Source organism: Sturnira hondurensis, unplaced genomic scaffold, assembly GCF_014824575.4.
Source record: "Sturnira hondurensis isolate 20B ecotype Veracruz unplaced genomic scaffold, ASM1482457v3 Scaffold0016462, whole genome shotgun sequence".
In the NCBI taxonomy this organism is placed as follows: Eukaryota; Metazoa; Chordata; class Mammalia; order Chiroptera; family Phyllostomidae; genus Sturnira; species Sturnira hondurensis.
In genome coordinates, this window is record NW_028089093.1 from 3,491,227 (window position 1) to 3,511,250 (window position 20,024).

The window sequence follows — 20,024 nt, forward strand, 5'->3', positions numbered from 1 at the left end:
TTGTTCAGGTACCATTGTCTCCATCGTATCTGCACTACACCCCCCATCCCCCGCCTCTCACCCTCAATCCTACCCCCCTTGTCGTTGTCCATGGGTCCTTTACATATGTCCCTCGATGACCCTTCTGCTCGTTTCTCCAGTTATCCCGCTCTGTTCTCCCCTCTGGTTACTGCCAGTTTGTTCTTTATTTCAATGTCCCTTGTTATAATTTCACTTTCCTGCTCATTTGGTTGGTTAAATTCTACTTATAGGTGAGACCATATAGTATTTGTTTAACTGAATAATGAATTGCAATGTAGGCGAAAAAGAATCCACTTTGGAAACCCCATAGGAAGCCCCCAGCCAGAGGGAGATCAGAAGGAAGAGTGCTGGCCAACAGAAGTATGATGTCTGCCATATTTATAACTTTAAAGTTTCCAGTAGTCACATTAAAAATAGTAAATATTAATAACATTAAATTAGTTTTAATAATAGGTTTTATTTAACTCACTACAGGTAAGGTATCAGCATATGAACAAACATAAAAATTAAAGATGCAATCTATTGCATGTTTCCACATGAAGACTTGGAAATTTGGTGTGCATTCTATACTTCTAGCACATCTCAATGCAGAGCACATTCTAATTGCTTGATGATACCAGGTACTGTGGCTGCAGAATGGACAGTGGAGGTGTAAACTCAGTGCTTCTCCAAGCATGATTGCCTGACTAGCAGCATCAGCAACACCTGGAACTTGGGTAGAAGTACAAATTCTGAGACCCCATCCCAGATCTATCGAATCAGAAACCTGAAAGGAGGGCCTAGAATTCTGTTTTAATAAACTCCCCAGATGATTACAAAGCTCACCAAAGTTTGAAGAGCACACTTCTTGAATCTTAATGTGGAGGATCTCAGGTGTGGACTTGGACTCAGTCAGTCTCAGGTGAGACCTGAGCTGTTTCATTCCTAACGAGCTTGCAGTGATGCGAATGCTGTTGGTCCAGATGGCACTGGGAGTGGTTAGGGACTGAGTAAGGGTGGTCCACCCCGATACAAGCCCTAGGGTTGAGAACACAGGTCTAGAATCTGAAAGAGGGTAGGGAAAGTTTATAAGATAGATTATTGGAGATAGAGCTTCAAGTCCAATCCTCTTCCTCAAAGTAGGCTATAGTGTGAGATCTTTCACCTAAAGCTTAGCCAGAGGGACTTCAGAGGACCACTTGAAGAGCTTGAGATGGTTCTCCTGGAGGGATTACTCATTGACCTGGCACAAGATTCCTGCCCGGGACAACTGAATGATAGGAGTGACAGCTGTGAGTTACTCTGACAGGGGAGACAAGCAGGGCTGTGCTGCATCTGGGAACAAATTCCCCCGTGGGTGGGTAAATGGATGCTGATGGGTTTCCCTGTGGCCAAATGTGAACCCAAAAGGAAAAAAAATCCAGCCTTAAAACTTTTTAAGCCCTGATCAAGCAGATGACATGAAAAGTGCAAGAAGACTTCAGTGATAGAGACTGGTTTAAAGGGAGCAGGGAAAACTGGGCTGGTGGAGAATAGCCAGTCAACGAGGGGACTCATTGCAGAGCTAGGAGCTGAAGCTGGGGGGCCCTGCACCTCTGACAAGTTCATGCTAGTACACATGAGGGGTAGAATCAGCTTGAATATTTAGAATATTGTAAAAGATTTTCTATTTTATTCATTTATGATTCTATATCTATATTATCTATATAATATGTGCCATTGTATAATTGTGTTTGGCAGTTTTCCTATTTTTATGGCCCAGAGTGTTTAAGTGGGAAACAGCCCTGAATCCTTTTCCTGCAATCCTTGCCTTCCAAACTGGGAAGGTTCTATACTGGCAGTTAGTGGGGGAGTGAGGCGGCTGTAAAAGGGAGAAGATGAGGGAGACAGAAGGACCATGTAAGTGTCCACTCCCATTGCAGGAAGCCCTAATGGGGAGGCAGGACGGTGACATTAATCATTTGTCTTTGAAATATTGTCAAAAATTACACATTCAAACCTCAGAATTATACTATGATTGTGACTTAAAGCAAGTCCAGGACTTTAAACTTTCTAAGAAAGTCATGGCAAGCCATGAACTTGGCAGTTTTCTTGCAGGAGCAGGAGAAGGGGTGGTGGGGACTAAAAGGAGAATTGTGTCATTGTCACCATGGTACAATGGCACCTTGTGAGTCCTGCTCTTACAATACAAAGACTAGGCATGTACAAAGTGCCATATATACCAGCTTCATATCCTTTCTGTCAAATAAGCAAAGGCTAGACAGAAAAAAATTGATTGTTAAGTCAATTACAAAAGAAAAGAGTTGGATCCTAGAAGTACAGTGACCTTTAGTACGGCATCATGCATAGTCAATAAAATGCACATTTTCTCCCAAGATCAAGGTCTCTGTAACATAAAACTGTACAACTTATCTACTTTGAAGTCTTCTGTTAAAAGCATATCTTCATTTTGTAGCTTTGAGTCAATAATTTTTTTCTCTAAAATGTTCCATTTCAAAGTGCTCTGGAAAAGAACAGGGCTTGCTCAGAAATTTAAAAGCACAACTAAATAGGTCCACACATCTTACTGATGCATGTTGAGTTTTGATCAAAACACATCATCCTCCAGGTTTAAAATTAAAAAATAAAATATACAAGTAAATATACCAGGATTGACCTGTTTTCCCTGAACACATGTCTTATGTCTTTCTTATGTCTTTTGATTCCCGTTATTTTGTGTCGTGCAAGCTATACAGGGAGCTAGCCTGGTGTTATCTTTCATGCTTGGAGCCTTATGCATAAGGATACAAATGCCCACCTAGAGAAGACAACTTTGCATTACAAAGGACATGAGGAAATTCAGTGTCTTTAGAAAAACCTTCATTCTAAAGTATAAAGGACACATGGTCAATAATTAAGGTGGGGGGAGGAAATAGGAGGGAGGTGGGGAGCACTGCAGGGGGCAGGGCAGGGAATATAAAACAGAAAACTATACTTGAATAAGAATTAAATTTAAAAAAAATTAAAAAACAATAAATACACAATTTTTTATAAATAAAAAAACACCTTCATTCTATTTCAACAAACACCTGAAACTGACATCATCCGAGAAGCAGCTGCTGTGAGAGTGAAAATCAGCAGAATTTTCTTCAGGTGCAAAGTATTAAAATATCAGTAGTTATTTTAACACTCAGTCAATACCTTGCACTCATCTCTTGCTGGTGGATATCCACATGTCAGGCATTGTCTTCAGAGGATATAAATATTTACCTCTTAGAACTTATGAAATAAGTACATTAACACAGTCTCATATTTCATAATAAGGCCTCATTAACCTAGAAGTTTGTAGATGTTTAATCTGCAAGTCTGACACTCATAACACTGTATTTTCCCAAACACATCTCCATTCCGCAACACAGTTTCTCTTTTCAATTTAAGATCCCGTACTGCTGGTAAGGGCAACCATAGAAACCTTGGAGTACTGATTTTGGCAGACTCAAGAGTCTTCAAATATTGTTGACATTATCAATCCTAACTAAATATTTTTTAAGTTACAATAAGTTCCAAGTATGATGAAATTTTTTATGTAAACCTATCATTGCAGTGCAACATATTCTATTTTTAAAAGAATATTATAATTTCCAGTTAACTGTGTGTTTGCAAAAACTGATAATGAAAGGGGACTATTTTTTCAATCACACTCTTCCACGAGTATTTATGAAGTGCCTATGCTGTGCCAGGCAGGCACTATGTTGGAGCCTGGAAATAAAAGGGAAGAGAAGGAAAAGCTTCGGCATGACCTCAGAAAGCTGACAAGTTAGTAAAAGAGCCTCACAAGTAAACACACAATCCTCTGTAAAATAAGTGAGGTACTGCAACCAAGAGGTGCATAATGAGTTCCTTTAACACAAATATTGGGACAATTAGCAATGCCCGAAAACAGAAGACAGTTTAAAAAGATAAGATACTCTAAGCTAGAGAGAAATTCGACTGCACAGGTAGATTGGAGTACATTTCTGGTATATGAGTGATTGGAAGATGAGTAAAATTACACAATTCAAATTTCATTTCTGCTTAAGCCTTAAGCTCGGTGCCATCACTTAGCAAAGTGCTGGACATGTAATAGCTTCTCCGTAAAAACAGCCACGATGCTAGAGGAAAAAGGATAAGGAAACACTGATTCATCATTCTACGCTTACCTCTGTTCATCAAATCTGACCTCCTTTAGCAAAACCTGCATCTTCAAATCCATTATTTGGTGATGTAGAAAAGAGGTAAAAGATAAACCAGGCGAGAGAGTAAAAGGAGTTTTATTTAATATCCTCTACTCCAGGCCCCCAGATTTATCCCTTTACTTTAGTTAATGTTCAGTGTATCCTCACAGAGTCAAAGCACATTATGGTGCAACCCAGTTTCAGTTTAAAGTAGAATAAAAGGTTCATGTGTTTTTTAATGTATCTTGTTTAATGAAATAAAAATGTGAAAGGAGCATAGATAGGGGAAGCATATAGAAAAATGGGAATAATTATGCCAGTAAGGCAAATAATACTATTCTTAACTTGTAGCTATGTGGTACTTTAGCTATGAATTATCTCTACATATCTCAAAATGTGTAAAGAACAATGCTTTCTGAAGTCAAAGGCTACTGTGCTTCACTCTTCAGGGACATACTGCTTTGGACAACTGGAAGGGTGAAGGGCACAAGGATGATTTTTATAGCACCCCTTAGAAATTATAAAAGAGTGACAGAATGAGCCTATCTTTAGCCAAGTTTAGCACATTACATTAAGATTTATATCTGTTTACTTCTTTTCATCAAGGCCTGTCTCACCAAGTTTTGTCTTCTCATCACTTGGCAAAGCACTTGGCACACGGGAAACATTATAGGATGGTTGACTGAAAGACCATCCTATGTTGTGAAGCAGTGGCCTTGTAACAATATGACAAATCACTCTGACTAGAAGGTCAAAGTATCGAGACAAACGCATGCTCAGTGCAGTGGTGGGCAGACTTTCACTGTAAAGAGACAGATAGTCACCACTTTAACCTTTTAGGGCCACAGAGCAGCTTCTGCCACTTCTCAGCTCTACCACTGCAGTGCCCAAACAGCCTTAAGCAACATGTAAAGAAACAGACACGAACCTATTTCCGTAAAACTCTATTTACAAAGACAAGCAGTAGGGAGGATTCCGAATCCCAACTCATTTTGTACAGCTTTTTGCTCCCCAAAAGGTCAATTTATTCTTTATTTTTAAATTATCTTTGTGGTTTTTTCCTTATTTTTATTATTGACACTACACAGATGTCCTTGTTTTCCCCCACTCCCTTTGCCAAATTTTCTTAAAGATCTGGGTAAGAAATTAAACTTCAAAATATTTAATTTTCAATAATAAACATCTGCTTTGGTTTTGAAAAAAACAGCACATTAATATTAGATCCACAACATTACAAAAGGAAATTTCAGCACAACTGGTTTTCTTATTTGAAAACGTTTGGAATATAAGGTTTTTATTCCTCTGCATCTTGAATCTACAGGAATACATAAGAAAAGTACTATGCAGCACACTGCTGAATCGTGCTACTGAAATGTCTATTTTCATTGAAAACAGCATAGGCTTGCACTGGTACTGCATTGTGGGAAAAGGGTGACGGAGGGCAGACACGAGGGAAGAAGGAGAAAAGGAAGAAAGGGGAGGAAGGGAGGAGGGTAAGAAAAAGAGAAAGAGATCAGTTCATTGTTAAGGCTTCAGGTTTTATATCTGCACTCAAACTCATTTTCCTGTAAAGAGTCAAATTTTCAGAAAAATCTATTTCATGTTTTATTACAATACTAAAGCTAAAAATTTTTTACAACTTTGATATTTATACAGTTTCTGTAGAAATGCTCTATTTTGCTTCAAGAATTGTAAGAAAGTGACTAATGCTATGATAGGAAACACAACTTTAGGAAAAATCTCCTTTCCGTCTAAGCAATCATGCATATGGCATATAATTTTAAGTAATAAACACAGTGTGTTTCGGGTAAAAATTACTGGTTGTGAAAACTTATTGGTTGCTTTAGCTACGTAGGCATAACAGGGTTGACTCACAGGTACTACATACAATTCAACATAAGAGGTAAACAGTTTGTCCTCCTTTCTTCTTACCTCTTCTTTTTCCTGGATTGGGCTAGGGACAGAAGGAAAAAAATGTCACTCTAATGACAGTAACTGTTGCCTAACGGCAAGCATTCTGTCAAATTAGCCTAAGTGTCCATTTAAAAGCAAACTTGTATGTGGCTTGCTAAACTATTAAGGCTATTAGTTGAGACGTAGAATTGATTTATTTTACCCATTGCATTAACCTCATCTTGCGTACTCATCAATATCGTACACAGGGCAAAGTAAATGCACCTTGATGTTTTATAAAATTGAATTAAAATTCAAGCCATTCGCTGTAAAAGCTGCACACTGCTGTAATAACAAGAGGGTGACTAAGACTGCCAGAATCCTCATTACAAGTAACTGAATGAAGCCTCAGTAATAGAGTCCTCATGAAAAATGAATTTCATGTCACTGTATACCAAATGTATTGTAATTAGTCGCAAATAAGCTTTGTTTTGATGGGGTTAAAAATCATTTGAGCCATAAAACCAAGAAGTAGGAACTGTTTAACCTAACTAAAGGAAGTTAGAGAAAGATCAGCTGCTTTAAAAAAACTCAATTTTCACTTGACAGTCAGAATGGAAATACTTGATCTGACAGTAAGTTAATATTATCACAGTTTATGTAAGACAATATAATTATAAAATGTACAGTGAATAATAAAAGTATGTGTAAAAATGTATGTCTATTTAGAAATGAAATCGAACCTACGGAATACAGGTTGAGGATGGACACAGGGTACAGTCAACTGGACAAGGGGGCACACTGTTTCTGTCATCACCCTTGATTAGGAAACAGGTCAGTCCTCACCGGTCTAGTCCTTCTGCTGTAACTAAATGTTACAGAGCAATGTTTTGTTTGAAAAATCTCCTTATATCTTAAAACCAATTTAAACATAGTTTTCTTTCTATAAATTCATTGATTTGTTCACTTACTCACTCATCATCTAGCCAGGTCTAGCAGCCCCTTCATTGTAGGCTCCATGTTCCAGGCACTGTGGGATCCAGGCACTTAGCTTATCAGTTTAAACTAAACAATCTTGCAAGTTAAAAAAAAAAAAAAGCTATGAAAGGACAGTGTGTCGATATGTACAAACCTTTGAAAGTGGATATATCCCATCAGATAATAGAGCAAAGATTTGAGAACACCGAAGAGCATTCACATTCACAGAAAGTAAAAAGGAGTTAAGACTTAGTGACAGAAGCCAAGAGGATACAGGAAAGGAGATGTTGAGTCAGGGCATTTTTGCATCGTGGGAGCTCCAAACTGAACACTGATTTCTGACTATTCAGAGCTCCATTGTGGCTGTAACACAACTCACTGCTTAAAAATCTTAGCGATGTTAGTAAGCTCCAATGTAACGGAAGATCCCTAACAACTTAATTATTGATTTATTAAATATCATTACTATGATGAATACCTAACATCATTTTTGGTAATTATTACTGGCAAAAAAGTAAGATAATATTGACTTAATTTTCATTATTAAATTTCCAGTATATCTAGAAAGGACTCACCCAATGAGCTGATGTTAAAAAGGTCAGTATAATAAAGATACATGATTATGTTTAAAATGTTTTTATTGATGCTAATGAAGTTAGTGTGAGAGAAGGGCTACCATATTCTGCCACACTGGTCTCCAGCTTCAGAAACACTTTAGAGTGAGGGTGATTGAGGTACATTTCAACATTTGTTGTTAACTTTCCCATTTACAATTCTATTATTACATTTGATTTTTTGGTTTATCAATTCAAGTAATCATGTATGATTCCACACCCTGAAAGATAAGAACATGTGCATTTATATCACTCATCAATTGTTCTCTCCTGACTCCTAATTTTTAACTCTTCTTTTATTAGTAGTACCATTGATAACCTTTGCAATTTAAATCATATTCTGAAATCCCAGCTTTTTAAAAACATTTTCTTATCTTTTTTAATTTTGTTGTTCAAGTACAATTTTCTGTCTTTTACTCCCATCCCAGCCCACCTACCTAGCCCTCCGCCCTCCCTCCCATTTCCACCCCATCTAGGTTTTGTCCACGGGTCTTTTATATTCTTTCCTGTAAACCCTTTCCCTTTTCTCATGAAATTCTCTCCCCTTCTCCCTCTGGACACTGTCAGCCTGTTCTCTATTTCAGTGTCTTTGGTTATATTTTGCTTGTTTGATTGTTTTGTTGTTTAGGTTCCTGTTAAAGGTGAGATCATATGGTATTTGTCTTTCACTGCCTGGCTTATTTCACTCAGCATAATGCTTTCCAGTTCCATCCATGCTATTGCAAAGGGTAGTAGTTCCTTCTTCCTTTCTGCAGCATAGAATTGCATTGTGTAAATGTACCATAGTTTTTTGATCCATTCACTTACTGATGGGTACCTAAGTTGCTTCCAACACTTGGTTACTGTAAATTGTGCTGCCATGAACATTGGGGTGCATAGGTTCTTTTGGATTGGTGTTTCAGGGTTCTTAGGATATACTCCTAATAGTGGAATTGCTGGGTCAAAAGGCAGGTTCATTTTTAGTTTTCTTAGAAAATTCCATACTCTTTTCCATAATGGTTGTACCAGTCTGCAATCCCAACAGTGCACTAGTGTTCGCTTTTCTCCACGACCTCTCCAACACTTGTGGTTTATTGCTTTGTTTATGATGGCTGTGGTATCAGCCATCATAAGTGGTATCTCATTGTGGTTTTAATATACAACTCTCTGATGGCTAGTGATACTGAGCATATTTTCATGTGTCTTTGGATCCTCTGTATGTCCTCCTTGGAGAAGTGTCTGTTCAAGTCCTTTGCCCATTTTTTAATTGGGTTGCTTGTCTTCTTAGAGTCGAGTCATGTAGTTCTTTATATATTTTGGAGATTAAACCTTTGTCTGAGGTATCATTGGCAAATATGTTTTCCCATATGGTTGGTGCTCTTTTTATTTTATTTTTATTTTTCTCACTTTAGACATTAACATAAAGTCACCTGTTCTTGCCCATCATTTCCTCAATTCTCCACCCAAACTCTATTGACTATCTTTCCTTCTACACTATAAAAGTTGAATATTTTACATTTCTTTCTGTAAGACATATGTTATTCAAATGAAAGAGGTTCCAGGGTGACCATTTAAAAGCTTATTTAAATGTCCCCTAGAGGACGTGTGGAGTAGTATCTGATTGGCACTTGATAAATCTCGAATGTTAAATTTGTGGGTGACGGGCTTCTCTGCAGGGTGGCAAACAGCAGTTCAATCACTTAACCTGTGCTGGGGCAAGGACGGGTTTAACTCTGACTGAGAAGTCTCGTAAAGCTATTTACAGTGTTACCCCAAACTGGAAACATTAATAACCGAACTGAGAATATTCGGTACATAGCTGTGAGCGTGTATGTGTAACCAGATGATTTGTACTATTTGAAAATGACTAAAAGCCATAGACACTAACCCAAACTCACACACACTGGGAAAAAAATAGCCCCTCGTGTGAGTTTAGAAGGACAGAAAGGGAAGTAAATACAACCATCTTGTCTCATGTATTCTACCTTTTAGTTACAATAATAACATGTGTTAAGGAGTTATTATCTAATACAGAAGTGCTGAGGTATAATTCTTACATATCAGCAAGTATTAAACAGAGAAAGTAAATTAGAATTTCCAGGAAGAGTGTTTTTAAAGACACAAATAATGCTTAGATTCACCCCTAACCTACCAAGCTAGGTTCAAACAGTGAGATCTGAGCTTCTTGGTCTTTCAGCAGCTACCCTTGTGGTTTTGATGTATCATTCTAATTGGTTATACTAGTTACATAAAAATGTTAGAATCATTTTAATTATTATGTCCATTTTCTTGCTCACCACTGAAAGAGAAGTTTCATTGAGCACACACATTAACAGTATGAAATATATGTCCAATCAACTTATGTATAAGCCTATATATAGGTATGCATATATAACATATGCATTATAACACATATACTACTAACTGTTGATAGATGGTGACATTCACAAGAAACATCCCCAAAACATGTCAAAGTTATGGGGGTTGGTGCATGGCTGTCATCAGGATTTCATCTATGCAACATAATTTATGAAAGACTTTATCTCTTCTCTGGGACAGGCTTATAAATTAAGTATAGATATTAGAATTCCACAAACCTCACTTAACAGAAGGTATCATGAAGATTAAAATAAATAAAGTGATTTAAACTCAGAAATGTTTGCCTCCAAAATGTGTGAACCTAACCAACTAGTTCTACTACCTCATTGTTGTGCCTCATTGGAGGTCAGGTGCTTAATATAAGTATTTAAGAAAGGTCAAACTGTTTTGGGTGATTGCCGTAGCAGTCCCTGTTTGCTGTGCATTAGTTAAATATAAGTGAAATACTATTAGCAGCCACAATTATCCTAATAAGTAGCAAATTCCCTCAATTCACTTTAATAAGGAAAAGATATGGCAGTGATTCACAAGTGGCTTTAAGTGCAAAAGCTATGAAATGGTAGACTGCTCTTAGATTTTAACCTACATGATTGACATTTCCTTCAAATGCTCTATAGCTCACACAGACAGAAACAGAGAAGCCATCTGTTTTCAAGTTTCTCACCTCTTTATAGCTCAGACATATTTGTGATAGCCAGACATAAAGGGGGAAGATGGCAATCCCCATATGCAGTTTTCCATTTCAAGGTTAAACTTTCTTGTGAAAGAATACACGACTTTCAAGGGAGGAAAAAAATCTTCTATTTATACACCTACTACTCTATGTGTAGACTTAGATTCATGTGGGAATATTCATATGTTAGGAAATTCCATCAATTCCAGCTTCCAGAGCCATAGACAATCTCCTTAATATGTAGTGTCTCCAAATCCTCTAAATACATGATTATAGTCCATTACCATACAATACAGGGAGGGGAGTGATTCCTGTAAGGACACAAGGTGCCTTGTCAAGGAGAAATTTGCAATGAGACCATGATGAAATTAAGGTGGAATGAAGATGTGGTCTTATTGAAGAAAAAAGAAACCTCTATTAGTTAATACAATTATTTTTACTGTTTAACATTTAAGAGTTCAGGTGCTTGAATTTTTTCTTGGATTATTAAAACAATATTTTATTTAGGCATTGACACCCTGCATGTTATAAATCTTCATATTCTATATAAGCAATTACTCAAACAGAAAAATCCTGCTCAAATTGTCTCTGAACTGCAATTAATACTTACACAAATTATGGTAATAACTTTAGGGAGTTTTAAACTATTGTCTCTTCTATATGCAGAATTTTCTTGAATCTGGGAAAATTCTTCTTTCCTTACATTTTAAATATGCCCCACAATAGTGCAGAAAGCAATAGCCTCATTTCAAAGACACTGGTTGTATTAATACCAGAAAAGTTCTTACATATGCCTCTTTGTTCTTTGTTTTTGTAAGTATTTTGATCCTAAAATACACATTCAATTTATAACTTTAACCATGTTTAAGTGCACACTTCAGTATTAAGTACATTAACAGTTTTGTCCAACCATCACCACTATCCATCTCCAGAAAATGCTTATCATCCCAAACTGAATTGACATACCCATTTAACACACTCTCCTTTCCTTCTTTCCCCACTTAACCTCTGGTAACCACTATTCTACTTTCTGTCTCATTAATTTGACTCTTCTAGCTATGTCATTCAAATAGAATCATACAGCCCTGGCTGGTGTAGCTCAGTGGATTGAGCGCGGGCCTGCGAACCACAGGATCGTGGTTCGATTCCCAGTCAGGGCACATGCCTGGGTTGCAGGCCAGTTCCCGGCAGGGGACTCGCGAGAGGCAACCATACATTGATATTTCTCTCCTTCTCTCCTCCCCTTCCCCTCTAAAGATAAACAAATAAAATAAAATAAATAGAATCATACAATATTTGTCCTTTTGGGTCAGGCTTATTTTACTTAGCAAAACAATTTCAAAGTTCATGTATGTTAGACCATATATTAGAATTTCATTCCTTTTTAAGACTGAATAATGTTTCACCATATATATATTCCACATTTTTGCTTATCTATGTGTTGGTGGAAATTTGGGTTATGTCCACCTTTTGGCTATTGCGAATAATGCAGCTCCAAAGATTGGTTTACAGGTGTCTACTCTAGTTCCCCGCTTTCAATTCTTTGGGTCATATACTTGTAAAAGCAGAACTGCTGGATCACATGGTAATTCTAGTCTGCTTATTTTAGGAACCGGCATGCTGTCTGTCCCAGCAGCGGGTCCCTTTGACATTCACACCCGCAACACACAAGTGTTCTAATTCCTTCACCATCACTAGGTATTTTATGTTCTGTTTTTATGTATATGTGTAACCATGCAATACATAATTGTATATTACATAATCATATTTTATATATAATTGTAACAGGTGTGAGGTGGCATCTCATGGTTGTTTTTATTTGCATTTTCCTAATGATCAGTGATGTCAGCTATCTTTTCATGTTTTTACTGACCATTTATTTTCTTTATTGAAAAAGTCTATTTCAACCCTTGCCCATATTTTGAGTTATTATTTTTGCTTCATTTTAAGTTATAAACTTTTTTACGTTACCTTGATATTATTCCCTTGTTAGATAGATGATATGCAAATATATTCTCCCACTCCATATGTTCTCTTTCATTCTTTTGACAGTGTTATTTACATTGTTATTTAAACACAATGTAAAAAGTGTTTAATTTTGATGAAGTCCAATTTATTATTCTTTTCTTCTGCTCTGCTTTTGGTGTTATACCCAAGTAATCATCAAGAAATCCAACGTCATGAAAAATTTTTCTGTTTTCTTCTAAGATTTTTGTTATTGCAACTTTTATATTTCATTCTTTCACCCATTTGTGTTAATTTGTGTATATGAAAAGATTATTTTTTTCTCATTAAATGGTCCTGACACTCCTATCAAAAATCACTTGACCACATGCGTGAGGTTTTATTTCTGGTCTCTACAACATTATATTTGTCTACCTGTCTGTCTTAATGCCAGGACCACACTGTTTGAACTATTATAGCTGTGTAATGAGTTTAAAATCTGGAAGTGTATCTTCACCTCTTTGTTCTTTTTTAAAGATTATTTTGGCTCTTCGGGGTCCCTTAAGATTCCATATGACCTTAGGATGAGATTTTCTATTGCTGAAAAGAATTTGATTTTCAGGGATTGTGTTGAATCTGTAGATCTCTCTGGGTAGTACTGACAACATTCTTTTCCAATCCATGAATATGAGACCTCTTTCTTTGGGAGACCATCCCAGACATTAGCTTTCCAGTTAAATTGGATTTCTATAATTTATGTAGTTAAAAATGCTGCATTGTCTAGTTTTTGTTATTTGTCCTTTGTACCATTATAAAAACAACCATGTACAGTGGCAGTACCTGTTGGGTGTACACTTTTACATTAGCACTCTATAAATTCCTCTGTGAGAGAGACAACTACTTTGCTAATGTTTAGATGGAATGCTTTCTCTCTGCTTCTCTGTTAGGACATTGGGACATCATCTTAAATACAACACTACAAATCTATTATGATATCTCTCCATGGGCAAACTAGTCACACACATTTATATTACATGCCTGGATGTAAGTGTGGGGTATGTGTGCATATTAACTTCGTGCTCGATGCTCTTCCCTGAGAAACAGGGAATGCCACAGAGCCATTCTGTTACCTGTACAAATCTATGAATAAAATAAATTTTCAAAAATATCTTGTATATTTTTATAATTACCTCACATATCTCTTAGACATAATTTGTAAAACAGGACATTCATAAATAATGCTTTGTCCCAATATCAACTTATTGCCGCTGTCCTAGGCACTGTTCATTCTGTGCCTTTTGAAAAAAGGACCTAAAATGGAGCAATATGGAGCTCAGAGGGGAGAAAGTTCAAATCAGACCACATCCCATATTGCTATTCCTTTACAGCAACCTAGATAGTGATGTCTGTCTGTCATTCTGATAGAGCTACATATCTTCCTCTGGCTGTCTGCTTGCCACATAAACAGAAGCACTGGATGGCACATTAAGTGAAGAGCTTTATAGATGCTGTGTGAAAAGAGAGAGGAGACCACGGTTTACCAATACACACAGTGCTTCAGACAAATTCTACCAAAACCAACTTTCTGGTCCTTAAGGACGTGAATACAGAGACAATGCATTTCAGGTCTGTAAAAACCTTGGGACAGTGAGTTTATAACAACAAGTTTCTGAAAAGCAATGAAAGATATTGAGGTTGAATATCATTTTGTCAATAAAACTAGACAGCTTTTGTAAGGAAAAGCTTTTCTGGGTAATAGAATATATTTTAATCAAATTCTACACTAAAAGCATAGGTACTACAGGGAAACTTTTGCAGTAAAATATATAAGTGAAAGCCACCATTTTTTGAAAAATTTGCTGTGTGGTATTCCCCAAGTAACTGTGAAGGCCCTTTCTGTAGGAGGGAGACACACTTCAGAAAAGATTGATGAAATGTGGCAGAGCAGCATCCAGGCTTTGGCACCATTAATTTAAAATGTCTTTCCCTTTTATTCTCTGGTGTAAATTGCTGAGCAATCATCATTTTTCTTTACCTTTTTCCCTGGGTGATATAGTTTGTGTCATGCCAGGATCATAGTTCCCTGACATTAATTATGAACCACTGAGATCATCTTTTTACCTCAGGCCCATGAGGACAAATTCTGTGAGGAGATGTGAGATAAACTGAACACTTGAGCCCTTAAAGAATTTCATTTCACCCCAGTACTTTACAAATCCGTACTTGATTTTTTTTTTCATTTTAAAATATATGAAGAGGTCACGGCTGTATTCGGGGCTACATATTGTTGAAAATTTCAAAACAGACTATTAGTGCAGAAAAAAATTCCCAAAGANACTGAGATCATCTTTTTACCTCAGGCCCATGAGGACAAATTCTGTGAGGAGATGTGAGATAAACTGAACACTTGAGCCCTTAAAGAATTTCATTTCACCTCAGTACTTTACAGATCCGTACTTGATTTTTTTTTTTCATTTTAAAATATATGAAGAGGTCACGGCTGTATTCAGGGCTACATATTGTTGAAAATTTCAAAACAGACTATTAGTGCAGAAAAAAATTCCCAAAGATGCCTCCCTGGTGGGTATCTCAAAGTCAAATTCAGGACAGAAATTAACCTTTACCTGGCCCCTGAAGAATTCAGAAATCACACAAATCATGAAACACAATGGGAGACCAGCGACCAACCACCTTACAATCAGTGAAGGTTGCTCCCTCACAACCAAACAAGATATATACTGTCCTTTTTAAAATCACAAGGTACTAAGCATTCTAACAGTATTTTTTTAATTTATGGATAAATATTTAAACATAATTATTTTTACTTTAGAACACTGTCCTTTGAAGAGTAAAATATGCATTTAAGTTCATACCAAAGATTCTTTGGAGTTGAATTGGTCCTTATTTTATTATTTGAGTGTACCCTAGAGCACACGTAGTAAAACTGGGAATTTGACTCACACTCAATTCTGTAATATCACACAGTAAAATAGATATCATGCACTAACACTATCTCAAGTTACTATATGTTTACAGGTATCATATTTAAAAATCTTAATTATCTAAGACTATTTGTAAATGACAAAAAACATTGGGAGAGCAATGGGAAAAACAGTGGTATAACTGTAACTGAACAACAATAAATTAAAATAAAAGATGGGATGGGAGTAATAGACAGAAAACTGTACTTGAAAAATAATTAAATAAAAAATTGAAAAAAAATAAATTAAAATAAAAGAAAATATCATCTGATAAGTAAAAAATAATAATAATTCTTGAAAATTATTTTAAAACAAAAAAACATTGGAGCATTCAGAAGAAAATAGTATCAACATTTTTGTTCATTATTAGCTACAGAAAACTGACAGCCAATTAAATGTTGTTGTAGTTTTAAATAGGCATTTATGTTAAAAATCAACTACATCCTGTATGAAAAAGAAAAAAATCTACTCAGGTATACAAATTATACTATGTAGGTAACTTTTCAACTGAATACATTTTCACAAAGCTCACAGGGTTCAATAGTACATCTAAAGAGGAAATAATATCTATAATTTAATTAATTAATTAGTTAATTTTATTGTTGTTTGAATACAGTTGTCTCCATTTCCCCCTTGCTACCATCTCCACTTCCCACTTTCAGTCCTTCCCTGCTTTGGCTTTGTCTATGGGTCCTTTATACACCTTCCTTGGAGATCCTTTCCTTTCTTTCCCCTGTTATCTTTCTCCCATCTCCCCTCTGGTCACTGTCAGTTTGTTCTTTATTTCAATGTCTCCGGTTCTATTTTGCTTGCTTATTTGTTTTCTTGACTAGGTTCTACTTATAGGAGAGGTCATATGGTATTTGTCTTTCACCGCCTGGCTTATTTCACTTAGCATAATGCTCTCCAGTTTCATCCATCATACCTAGACTTAGTGGAAATAATAAAAGAAATTTAACTTCTAAAAAAAATCACAAAGGTATGTTGAGTAAAAGGATCTTTAAGAAAGCTATCAGTGCTCTGTATTTTTAAAGCTAGCTCTTACTTAAAAGAGAGTTTCACCTTATTTCTCATCACTCATCATTTTCATATTTGCTTCTTATATTCTCCTCTTATTTACCTTATCTCTAATGTCCAATATCTCAAATTATCTCCCTCTAAGAAGTTTTCCATGATCCTTCCACTTCTTTGCAGGTTAGATAACACCAGTAATGTTTCTACATTATCTGTTGACATAGCTTGAGTCATACTACACTACATTTGTCTGCCTACTGCTCCCTCCACCCCAGTAGAGTGTGGAGACTCTGAGGACAGAGCTGAGTCTTATCACTGGCGCAGTCTCTCAGAACCTAGTGTATTAAGAGATCATCACCCATAATTCTCACCTAGTGACAACCAGCAAATATCTTCTAAATAGTGGATGAGTAAATATATAAACTACTGCAGAAGGAATATGTAACAAAAAATAAGAAGAGGACTTATGTCATAATTTTTATGAAGGGCACACTTTATCCAAAAGAGAACCAACAGATGGCCCTTTGTTTAAGAAAACATTTTACTATTTTTTTGTTTTATTCTGAACAGTTAAAAGTCAAAATTCTCATTGCAGAAGAAGTGAACTAATTTTTGTGTACAAGAAGCTATAAAGACTCTGATGTCAGAACTTGGAACTAAAGAGGGAAGAGAAGATGACAATAAACTGGAAGAGGGGGGAGTGTGACCTATAAGAGGCTAACCCTGTCATAGCATGAGTAAATGTTTGAGTGACAGCTAATACTAAGTGTTTAATTTGCTACCCCTACGGTATAGTACTGTAAACTAACCCCATTATGACAAATACTTTAAAGTTTAAAACTTTGACTACATGTAATTATTATGTATTTGTGTCGCTGGAAGTGGGAGGAGATTAAGGTGTCTACAAGTGTACAATGTGGGATGAAACTATCAAGGAAGCTGAAAAGACTGGAAAAATACAGGATAATAGAGCAAGAGCTAAAGAGAAATGACAGCTCTGAGAGAATGCTTTTTAAAATTTTTTTATTTATTTTTAGAGAGAGGAGAAGGGGATAAAAAGAGGAGAAAAACATCAATGTGTGGTTGCTTCTCACACATCCCCTACTGGGGACCTGCCGTGCAACCCAGGCGTTTGCCCTGACTGGGAATCTAAGCAACAACCCTTCGTTCACAAGCTGGCACTCAATCAACTGAGCCACACTAGCCAGGACAGCTCTCAGAGAACTCGTGAAGATATTCTTGAGGATATCTTATCCTCATTAAGGATAAGTAAGTAGAATGGGGAAGCTTCTAGCTGTTTACTCTGAATATTAAAAACAAGGTTCTATAAAAGACCAAAACATTGGGAACAAGAAGTTTGTTTTATAAACACATAAAAGCCTCCAGTCTGAGAAGAGTTTGAATGGACTTTATGATTAAAAAGAATTTCTGCAGATAATCTGAACACATATCTGTTATAGTAATAGATGAATGTATATATGTGTGTGTATATATAGAATATTAATAAGGTAATGAAATAAAGTTCAACTGCCCTCTTGCAAAGCACACTTGAAAGGGTAAACTTGCCACAAATAAGGACTATGTGAAACATTGTGTACTAGGTAACAGGAAAATCTATGAATCTCACTCAGATCGAAGGAAAACACTTCAGTGAGAATGATCTTGGTATGTAAATGAGAGTCAGGAACCAGGCAACCTCTCAAGTGATGGAGTACAGGAGACAGTAAACAAGCTGAACGTATCAGGCATGTGTGCAATTCGCATGAGAATTGAACTACATGAGACTGAACTCTTTCTTGTAGTCCTAGATGAAGGAAGTCCTAAGAGGATACTGCTTCTCTACCTGGGAACATGATTCTACTTTCGGGGACTTGATTTAAATCATAATTCCTCTGTGGACAGATAATATGAAAAAGAGAATATGTTTACTTCTTAATTTTTTAGATTAATGCAGAATAGAATAGATGGAATCGAATTTCTCTCAACACCATTATTAATCTGCATTTGTCTTGGGCAAAAGAAAGATAATGAATACCTTTAAAAAGATGTTGTCATCTATTTTTACCTTCCAAGTTGTATAAATCTAGAACTAAATAAAATAGGTAGTGCTCTCTCTATATATATATATATTTTTTCTATAAATGTAGAAACTAGCCTATATTTTAGAAGTCAATTATCAATTGTAATTTCCTTCTAGGTATTTTTAATGGAAAAGCCCTTTATTTTTGTACCTTTCAGGGCACTTCTTTCCTGATTTTTGAACAAGGATGCCCACATTTTCATCTTCCATTGGGCTACAGAAATTATGTAGCTATCCTCACGTCTTAGGTATATTTCTATGCTTAGAGAAATTACTTTTAAAAAGTTAAGCCCAAGATGAAAATGTAGGGTCTCAAAGAAGAAAGGACAATTAAATAACTAAAAATTGTAGTTCAGAATTCAATTTCTCCATCTATGTAATGTTAGGAAAAAAATTAGTTCAAAATAATACATTTTTCTTCAAAAATCTCATCTGAGTAAAAGTCAAATTCCTTCAGGTAGTAAGAATGGACTAAAAATATAAAAATAACCACACTTCTCTTTCATTCATTATATGAGAATACCAGAGAAAAAATTTTATCTAGTTATTAAAGATCTTGACTATTTCTTCACTGAGTTCATTTTTTATAATTTCTGCATTAAAGACACATATTATCCTTTAGGTAATATTTATAGAATAATCCTATATCAATATATAATTGGGCTTAAGGTTATATATATTAATTTACAGGCTCTTTATTCTGCCTAAAATAAACACACACTGTTGCAAAAATTATTGTTCTCCTAGAAAATCACACTGCAGTGGTTGTTAATCAAAGATTTTTTAAAATTATTTTTCTGGACAAACACTAACCTTAAAGAAGTGAAAGGAAACCTAAAACAACAAAGGGTCCAAAAGCTTCCTGCTTCAAAGGGACTTCCTTCCCTAAACACACAATATCGGTACTGAGTCAGAGACAGAGAGGGCGAGGTGACATCGTCAAAGGCCAATGACTGAACTTGCATTCACTTTCAATTCAAAGTGTTTCAAAGGAGTTTATTCATCAGATGAGAGACAGTATTAGAGTTCTCATTTGTAAGGCAATATTCATCCATAAAGAAGAAAAGTTGCTCTAATTAATGCATGAGTAAGCCAATACAGAGAGCGAACTGCATCTTGAATTGAACTTTCACACCAGGAGGAAGCAGGTACAACAAAGGGAACACAGGGCCATTAGCATTTATAGATCTGATAGCTAGCAATATTGCTAGCTATCAGAGAGATGCAAATTAAAACCACAATGAGATACCACTTTACACCAGTCAGAATGGCTATCATAAACAAAGAAACAAACAA